This window comes from Bidens hawaiensis, unplaced genomic scaffold (genome assembly GCF_021521415.1).
Source record: "Bidens hawaiensis isolate Kalapana, Puna unplaced genomic scaffold, B.hawaiensis_p1.1 tig00013123_1, whole genome shotgun sequence".
NCBI classification, from domain to species: domain Eukaryota; kingdom Viridiplantae; phylum Streptophyta; class Magnoliopsida; order Asterales; family Asteraceae; genus Bidens; species Bidens hawaiensis.
In genome coordinates this window covers 561,821-571,085 of record NW_027492110.1, presented here as the reverse complement: position 1 = coordinate 571,085, position 9,265 = coordinate 561,821, and the positions used below count along the sequence as shown (strand labels likewise).

At 31.7% G+C, this 9,265-nt stretch overlaps 1 pseudogene; it reads right to left on the bottom strand.

Annotated features, from left to right (window-relative positions):
• Window positions 1-961: 961 nt before the first annotated feature.
• On the bottom strand, window positions 962-2,355 carry LOC143543512 (AP2/ERF and B3 domain-containing transcription factor RAV1 pseudogene; annotated as a pseudogene).
• Window positions 2,356-9,265: the final 6,910 nt, after the last annotated feature.

The window sequence follows — 9,265 nt, the reverse complement described above, 5'->3', positions numbered from 1 at the left end:
GATTTTGTTTGTGAAGATTATCTTTTATTAGTTTCCTAAACTATTTGATCCCGCTATTGGGGATTTGATTGTTTATCTATTAATCATTATAAATTAGAACTTTAGGGTTTCTAAGCTATTAGTTTTTTTTTACATTAAGAAGATCGTAAAGAATATAGTTCCTAAACCTTTTAGTTCGTCTCTAACATTTCGGTTAGATAAACTCTATGAATTAATCATTAATCGTCTTTAAGCCATTTGAGTATTATCGTGGATTTGATATCATAAGTGATGAGTTAGACTTAAGATGTCAAGTGTACAAGATTGAACTTTTTTTTAACAAAAATGTTGTGTTATAGATATCTAGATATGTTTGAAAAGAAGAACAGTTCCAGATATTGGTGAGAGTATAAGGACCACACAATTCTTTATTCCACATGTGGTAAAGCTACAGTATCTTAGCAGAAAAGATGAAAAGGTGGGAGGCTCCATCTATTATGTGTGTTGAATGATGGCCCATAGCATACGAATACTTGTACTCTGTTGTACAAGCACTGTGTGGGACTTGTCATGAAACATAAGAAGATATTTAAAACAGTTGTTATGCTAAAACAAGAAATGATAATGAAACATTTTCAACCAAAACTAGAAAGGTTCTTCTTCAAGATAACATATTCAGTGTATCATATGTAGATATGAGTGACATGACATGCATACATCCCTTTTTAGTATGCCAAATCAACCAGTAATGAACAAATATAAGATTTAATGATTATAATGAAACAAAATAAAGAAAAAATTATTAAAACTAGTGATTTTAAAGTTTAAACAGAAAATTGAGTTTTGAATTAGTGACCGATAAACCGAAAAAGAAAATTAAAGATCTAAATGAAGAGAACTACTTTCTTGAAAGGCTAGCAAATTACATAATTAAATACAAAAGATTAAAGATTAGGCAAACATCCAATTGAGATGAAGAAATAATTTAAGAACAAAAAGTTTCTATTTTTCTGGAGTTTTTTTAATTACAAATGTTCAACTTGATCCCTATATTGAGCTTTCTTTAGCTCTATTATCTTGAACATCTAAAAATCAAATATACAAACTTTTGCAACTTGCATCCTCCTATTCCCTTCCCACCACTTTCCAGCCCTACATCATCATCTCTAGAAGAAAAAAAGTAATCCAAAATATTAATTATCAAACAAACCCCTAAGAAAGAGAAATTGTTACAAAGGGTGGATTATTCTTTGTTTCTTACAATTTTCCATCCCCAACAACATGTCTATGATATTTCTCTTTCCATTGTAGATATTATCAACCACTTGAGTACTATTATCATTGTCACCACTTAATATGTCAACTCCAAACAACCTAAACATTTGTACTGGTTGAACTGGTCGGACCGGTTGAATCGGTTCAGATTCAGGATTCATGTTACCTAACACGCTTTTCGTCTTCCAGTCGATGTAAAGCTGCTTATTCGGACCCGTAGATCTTTGAAAACTCACAATGTCACCGGCTTTTAAATTCTTTTCCTTAACGAACCGGCTCCAACCTTTCGTTAAAACGTAGCTTTGGCTACTATTCCAATACGAATAGCGAAATCTCCACACTTTCATCCCAATATCTTCAAAATGCAAAAGAACACCCTTTGAAGTATTCCCAATTTGCAAGGGAAAATGCTTCTCCGCATGTTGTTTCGGTATCACAAGCCTATTTAGCTTTCCCACATCGCTCGGTGTGACCGCCTTTTCGAACAATTGCTCCCTCTCATTCGCAACCTTAACCGATCCAAACCGGTCGGTAAAAGGGGTTTTTTGTAAACTTATGTTTCTTTTACTTTGCTCAAGCTCGTCATTGTATGTGTGTTTCCTCAACATATCAACAATCTCGGCTTTCGAATGAGAATTTAAAAAATTCGCTTCTAATTTAGCCTCTTCCGTGTCAGACGGAAGAGGCTTAAGGTTCGTGACTGCATCACGGCCACGAAAGCGTTGAACCGCGGTATCATACGCTTTCGCAGCTTCGTGCTCTTCGTTAAACGTACCAAGCCACACGCGTTGGTGTTTCTCGTAAATCTGAGCACCCCAACGACCATTAGGTTGTGGGACAACTCCTTTGAAACTTGATGAAGGTAACTTCCTTGACTCGGCTTCTAAACCTTGTTCATGGTCTAGAACCACACTCCCGGCACTTCCAATTGGTGGTGTCATGGTAACCGGAGCAGCAACGGTGGATGTTGTTTCAGTAGTTGTGCTTTGATCATCTGTTGATGAGCTTCCATTCATGTTAGAGAAACAAAAGAGAGAGAGAATTAGCTAGCTAGGGTATTTAGAGAGAGAAGAAAATATTATGAAGTGGTGTAGGAGAAAGGTTGACTATAAATAGGAACATTGCAAGGATTATTGTTTATGGTACATAAATAATGTTTATACAATGTATTATTATTACTAGGATACTGGCTCGTGTTACACACGAGTGAAAAAGATTTCAAACGTTATATGTAGATTTCATAAGAATTCGTTACTTTGTCCTCTGCAAAATCACAAGATGTAGAAAAAATGTGTATAAATGGTGAAATGAGGAAGTATTATACAAATCATTAAATTGCTAAAATAATAGTCATACTAAAAATAAAAAAAAACATAAAATTAGTTATAAATTATTAATTGTGACCAAAATCAGTTTTAAATCATTTAAAAGAAAATAGTTGTTATGATTATAAAAAAAACATTAATTAGTGAGGTTATTATTCTAGAAAATATTAATTAGTGAATTATGTGGTAATTCTATAGATGGAAACCGGATGACTTGGAAGTTCATGTAAACATGCTAGTTGAATGTATGTGGATATCTTGTATTACTTTAATAGTATAGTAAGATTATTTGTGATAAACTAATAATAATAATAATAATAGTATAGTAAGATTATTTGTGATAAACTAATAATAATAATAATAATAATAATAATAATAATAATAATAATAATAATAATAATGTGTTGTTTGTTAACTTATGGAGATATACATAGAATATACGGAAGAGATGTAGTAGAGGTGTGGGTCAAATGATGGTGAGGAAGCAGGAAGATTCATGGCGACTTCTTGTATATTATATACAAGTGGCATTATAATTACCCTTATAATTATTGATGGATATATAGATATAGGATAACACAACATGTGTATATGCACACATGCACATACGTACGCATAGATACGTATGTATGTATAGATATAGATATAGCAAGTGGATGTGTGAGTTCACATGAAAGGGGACCTAGTTTTAAGTGCATCCCCCTAGCTATCCTTTACTGATTGTGCTATACCGGCTAACAATAGCATGATTTCTCTCTCTCTCACACACACTGATTTGTACCGAAAGAATCAAGAAATAATAGAGAAGATTTGATGAAGCATCTATTTAGATAAGATGGCCACACCACCTTTTGTGCTACAAATACAAGTCACCGGCCTAGAGATGTGTATATATACAGGAATATTATACGTAAATTTGTCATCGATCATATATATAATTTTGTTTGGATCAAATACAAATAAAATTAAATTGATAATTGTGATAATCAAGTAAAGTAATTATATATAGTAATTACATAATTGATTTAATTAAGTATATAATTACTCTACCTGTATATATATATTTAATTATTTTACTTGATTTTTATAATTAACACATTAAATTTTTGTACGTTAACTTTTCTCTAAATAGTTTTCTGGTAATGGAACAATTGATATGTTTGTTGTGTAATTAAATAAAGCATGTAGTTATATAGTATTATATATTGTAGGAAGAGATATTTTATGTAATATTTCATGTTTATATTCAAAGTCTAGGGTTTAGTATTTGGTCCCGTGTCTGAGTAGGTGTGATATACATCAAAATTCTACATAGATCACTCTCATCTCTCTATTTATGTATATTAAAGAAACAAACTTAGCAGGGTTTTAGGTATATTTTGTATGTTCACAGCGATTGGAAATAAGATACATGAGGTCTATTAATAAGCCAAATTAAATGCTATATATAACCAAACCAAACCAACCAACCAACTAAGAAAAAGAAAACAACTAATTAGTAAACCACTTGACTAGAGTTGACCGTTTATTCTAGACTTTAAAACCACTTGGTTTTTAAAAGCATACATTTGTTTAAACATCTATTCAAATTAACTATTTCTAACACCGCCAAACTTGAACAATTATATACACACATACTTTCTTGTCCTAGGTTACAACCTCTCCTGTTTATGTTCATACGCACATAGTGATTACTACTATGTATCGTTATCTGACCTAGTGTATGTAATAGGCGCTCAATCTCTTAATTTGGAGGTTGATGGTTTATATTATGCAATACACAGGTTAAAAGTCATTTGAATTTGGAAGTAGTTTAACCGTTCAAAGAAAAATATCGCATACTTCTACTAATTGAAAATAATTACTAAATAGTACGTAATCAAGAGTTGAAAACGCTAAAAATAAATATGAAAATAAATCGAACGAGTAAACCAAGCAAACTGAACTAAACTATATTAATTTTCTCTAATTAACCATAAACGACCAAAATAAACAGTCTTTTGACGTGACGCTCTACCTTTCCTCCCAAATATTAATTAATTCGGTTTATTGTTTGTGTAAATAATTATTTAAGACACGAAGACTTTTCGAAGAAAAGAAACCTCGTGCATGCTCTCATTGATTGACCATATCTTCTTTTCTTGATACTTTTTCTGTGGAAATACTTGAAAGAAGATCAATAGTGGTTTCCTGTGATAACATCATTTGCATTCAACTTGGACCATTTCTTAACCAACTTGGATGGATCTACTTTAATAATGTGGAAATTTGAACCTTCTTAGCCATCTCTTGTTACTATTCTTTTTACCTACTTGCACACACACACTTCACTCCTAATTCTACACTTATAATTATTATACAAGCGCGCAGTTACATTCGTAGTTTGCATTCAAAGACTTGGTTACTTTTAATTATTATATCGTAGTATTCATTGGATTATGACAATGCTCACTAAGCAAGATCTCGAGATGCTCCTTACCCTACTACTTGATATTAATTTGTATATTTTTTTACGAGATCTTTTCCCTTGGAGTTTAAAGAAACAACCTCTCAGTGTTACCCGGTCAAGTACGATGGCTAAGTATCATACCTTAGCGAATGTTGCTACGAGGCTTCATTGCCTCATGTGTGTGCCTCACTACCTTAGTTAACCTACTTAATTTATGGTGTCACAAGTCTACTTCATAAACGTACGAATTACACCTTGAAGTCAATATAAACTCTATTTGAGATATATTTTAACTCAGGCCGATATTCGTCCACAACTACTAGTGATCTTCTAAAGAGGGTTATTTTTTCTCGGTTTCACACACTTTGGTTAATAAAATTTCACAATTTACGCAAGCATAGCTTACTAAGAAACTAGGATATAGCCCGTGCAACACATGGGTGGTTATAAAATATAATAAAAAAGTTAAATTTAACAATATACGTAATAACATACCTTATGGATTAATAAGATATAAATAATGATAAATAAAATTTTATAATTCATAGTTATCTAAAAAAATTAATACAACACTTAAAAGTTATATTTGTAACTTTACTATTAATTATATAAATGGTAATAATATTAGTTGCATCATATTTCGCTACTTTATTTGAATGATATGTGTAAGAATTGTTTTTCTTAGCCACATATGTAGATGTTAAAATACAATTGCCATTGATAATCCTCTTTCATATTTTAATTACATTAAAAATCACTATATCTTCTTTTTTTAATTAAATAATATTTTTTTTTATAATTTTATCATTATTTCTTTTTTCCTGCACTCACACTCACTTTCAAGATATATTAAAAAATTATAGGATATTAAGAGTAACTTTTCAAATATATAGACCACTTCCTATATTTTAAAAACTTTACTTTTATATTTTGATAGATTAAATGTGAATGCTTTAATCTCTATAAATACATATAGAGATATATAGAGATGATATGATTCATTTTTTTAATTCAAAAAGTAAAACTAAGAATAAAAACTAAAAATTCCTAGTTATCATTAATCGTAGCTGTCATTTTACCGCTTTCGTTTACAATAATTTCTGACTTTTTGTTAAGGCTGAGGGGTGTGGAGCGCGAGAAAGGGCGCGTGAGGCCAGCCGCTCGCGCCCCGGGGCGCGAGCACCACACCACCGAGGCGCGAGAGGGGCGCGAGAGGGGCGCGAGCACGAAAAACAACGCAGGCGCAAGAGGGGTAGCGGGAGGGAAGAGGCGTAAAGGGGGCTTGGGAATGCGTGAAGAGCCGTTGGGCTTGAGAATCCAGTTAAAATAATAGTTTAAGGAGGCTTTTTAAGGTGGCCAAGGTCGGATTCCGACGGCCGGAAACCCAAATCGGAAAAACGGGAATGAAGGAGATGGCTAGCATATTATAATTTAAATGTATTTTCACTTTTAGCCCTTGATCTTTGAAGCTTTATTATAATTTAGATGGCTAGCTTTATTTTCACTTTTAGCATATTATAGTTTGGATATTTAATGTTTTTTTTTATTTTGTACTTTAATTTTTTTTTTAGATATTAATGTGTTTTTTTAATTAATGTGTGTTTTTTTAAATAATTTATGAGTTTTTTTAAAAATTCGTTTTTTTAATACATTTATAAAAAAATAAAAAAAAAACCGCTCGCGCCCCCTCTCGCGCCCCTCCACACCAGGGCCAGGGGCGCGAGCACCACAACCAACACCCATCTTATCAAGTTTCTCTCTCTGCCACACGTCACAATATTATTGGCTGGCGCCCCCACTCGCGCCCCCCTCTCGCGCCCCCTCTCAAGTTTCTCTCTCTGCCACACGTCACAAAAAATTATAGGATATTAAGAGTAACTTTTCAAATATATAGACCACTTCCTATATTTTAAAAACTTTACTTTTATATTTTGATAGATTAAATGTGAATGCTTTAATCTCTATAAATACATATAGAGATATATAGAGATGATATGATTCATTTTTTTAATTCAAAAAGTAAAACTAAGAATAAAAACTAAAAATTCCTAGTTATCATTAATCGTAGCTGTCATTTTACCGCTTTCGTTTACAATAATTTCTGACTTTTTGTTAAGTAACCTATAACATTTGTCTTAGATCCTCTTGTCAATATATATGTGTGTCCACCGACTAGCCAGGAGTTCTTTTCAAACACAACTCCTCCTCCTTATTTTCACAATATATTATTATTTTTTTAACAAACAAATAGATGATATAATATTATAGCAATGGAAATTGTTAAAATAAAAATAGAAACATAGCCTAAGTAAAACGAATAATCATTTTCGTATATCCATCTTATGACATTAATATGATATATTCAGGGTTAGAACATTAAGCGAAACTTTTAACTTCTATGTAATGTATGATTACAAGACTCGATTACTGGAGATTTTGAAGCAAAACTTTTATTTATAATAAAATATTTTGATCATGAGAATTTCCATCATTTTTGTTATGATTATTTGTTTTATAAAAATGTATTCTAAAAAGACTCTTTAATTATTATTTTTAACAGTCTTTTTGTTGTATATATGTTGAAATAAATTTAAACATTACATGTGATATTAGAAAAGTCAAAAGCATGACGGTACATCATTGGCCCACTACCTTTCCATCCCTATGTGCTAAAGAAAAATAATCTGATATGAATCGGTAGCCTTAAAGACCCTTGTCCGTACAACAAGAAAAAAATATTAAATATTAAATATTAAAAATTAATGGAAATAAATTCGTTTGGATGCTATTAGTCAAAAACACCATATGATCAACACCAGCTAAGAAATTAAATAAATATTGAACAAAACATATAACTACTTTCCTGCCTTAATTAAAGATATAAATGAACCATAATGATTTAGTTATCATTTAATAATTCTTATAAACCGTTTTATAAATCTTCTAAGCAGGGCCGTCTCGTGGGTAAGCTAAATGAGGCAATGGCTTTAGGCCTCCAGATTTATAGGGACTCCATATTAAATAAGAGCTATGTATTATGAGATTTTGTAAGTAGAGTTCTTTTAGAATTAGTAATTCAATGATGAGCCACAAGCTAAGGATGATTCTTTCAGATCCATTATCATGATATATCATCCAAATTCTATAATTCTTGTGTACTCTCTAGCGCTATACGTGTAAAGAAAATAAAATAAAAAGGCCTCAACATTTTAGGCCTCCAAGGACGTTGAGACGGGCCTGCTTCTAAGCATTCTAAAGTGATAAACGCATGATTCCTCTTTAACAAACGTCTTATGTTTGAATATTGCCTTTGTTACTTTTCAACCTTAACTCATGAAAGCCACATAACTAAAACAAGTTATAATTCTCCTGACCTCCTTAATTAGCAAATTATTGACGTATCTTAGGAGTTTTTAGTAGCGGGTTGTCATAGGGATTATACAAACATTTCACATGTCCCTAACTAGGTGACATGTCAAAATAATTGCCTAAAGAAAATTAAGGGATATAGCTATATGAACTAAAAGGTCATTTTAGAACCACTTAACTTGGATAAACCTCTAAATATACAACAATCATATCACAACACCAAAAAGAATCATAATATGCATTCTGGGTCTATGAATGTGTATCGTTATTTTGTTACTCGTTGTCACAATGCATGAGAAAACTGACACTACTTCGAAACACCGGGGAAACTTAAATGAAGAATGAAAGAACATGTGAATTCATTGGACTTAGGACCACATAAAAATTAGTCCAAACATAATAACTTATTATTTTTGTTAATTGAAGCTTCCTTAATTTCATGTAAACAATCAAGTTGGACTAGTTCATGAGTGATCCAAATTGACTAAACCATTCACACACTGCAAAATTCATATTTGAAAATACTAGTACAGTTCTGGCTGGCTACTTGACTTTTGGTACCAATCTTGTCTGCTTCATCTTTTGGCATTCAAAACAACCATAATGTGTTTGGTATATCTTTTCTTCTAACTAGCCCTTAAGGCCTTAACTTTGCTTTGCTTTCCAGTTTACTTTTAACGGTTTTTATTTTAATCTACTCTTATTAACCACTTGCATACACATTCAGAATTTGAAAGAGAGAAGACAACTTACGATCATGATGTTCTGCTTCATGAGGACAAGATGCCAATTTCCGAAAGATCAAAATCTTGCCTTATAATAGGGCTATTTGTTGTCTTCCAAAATAATATTTGAAAACTTATTACAA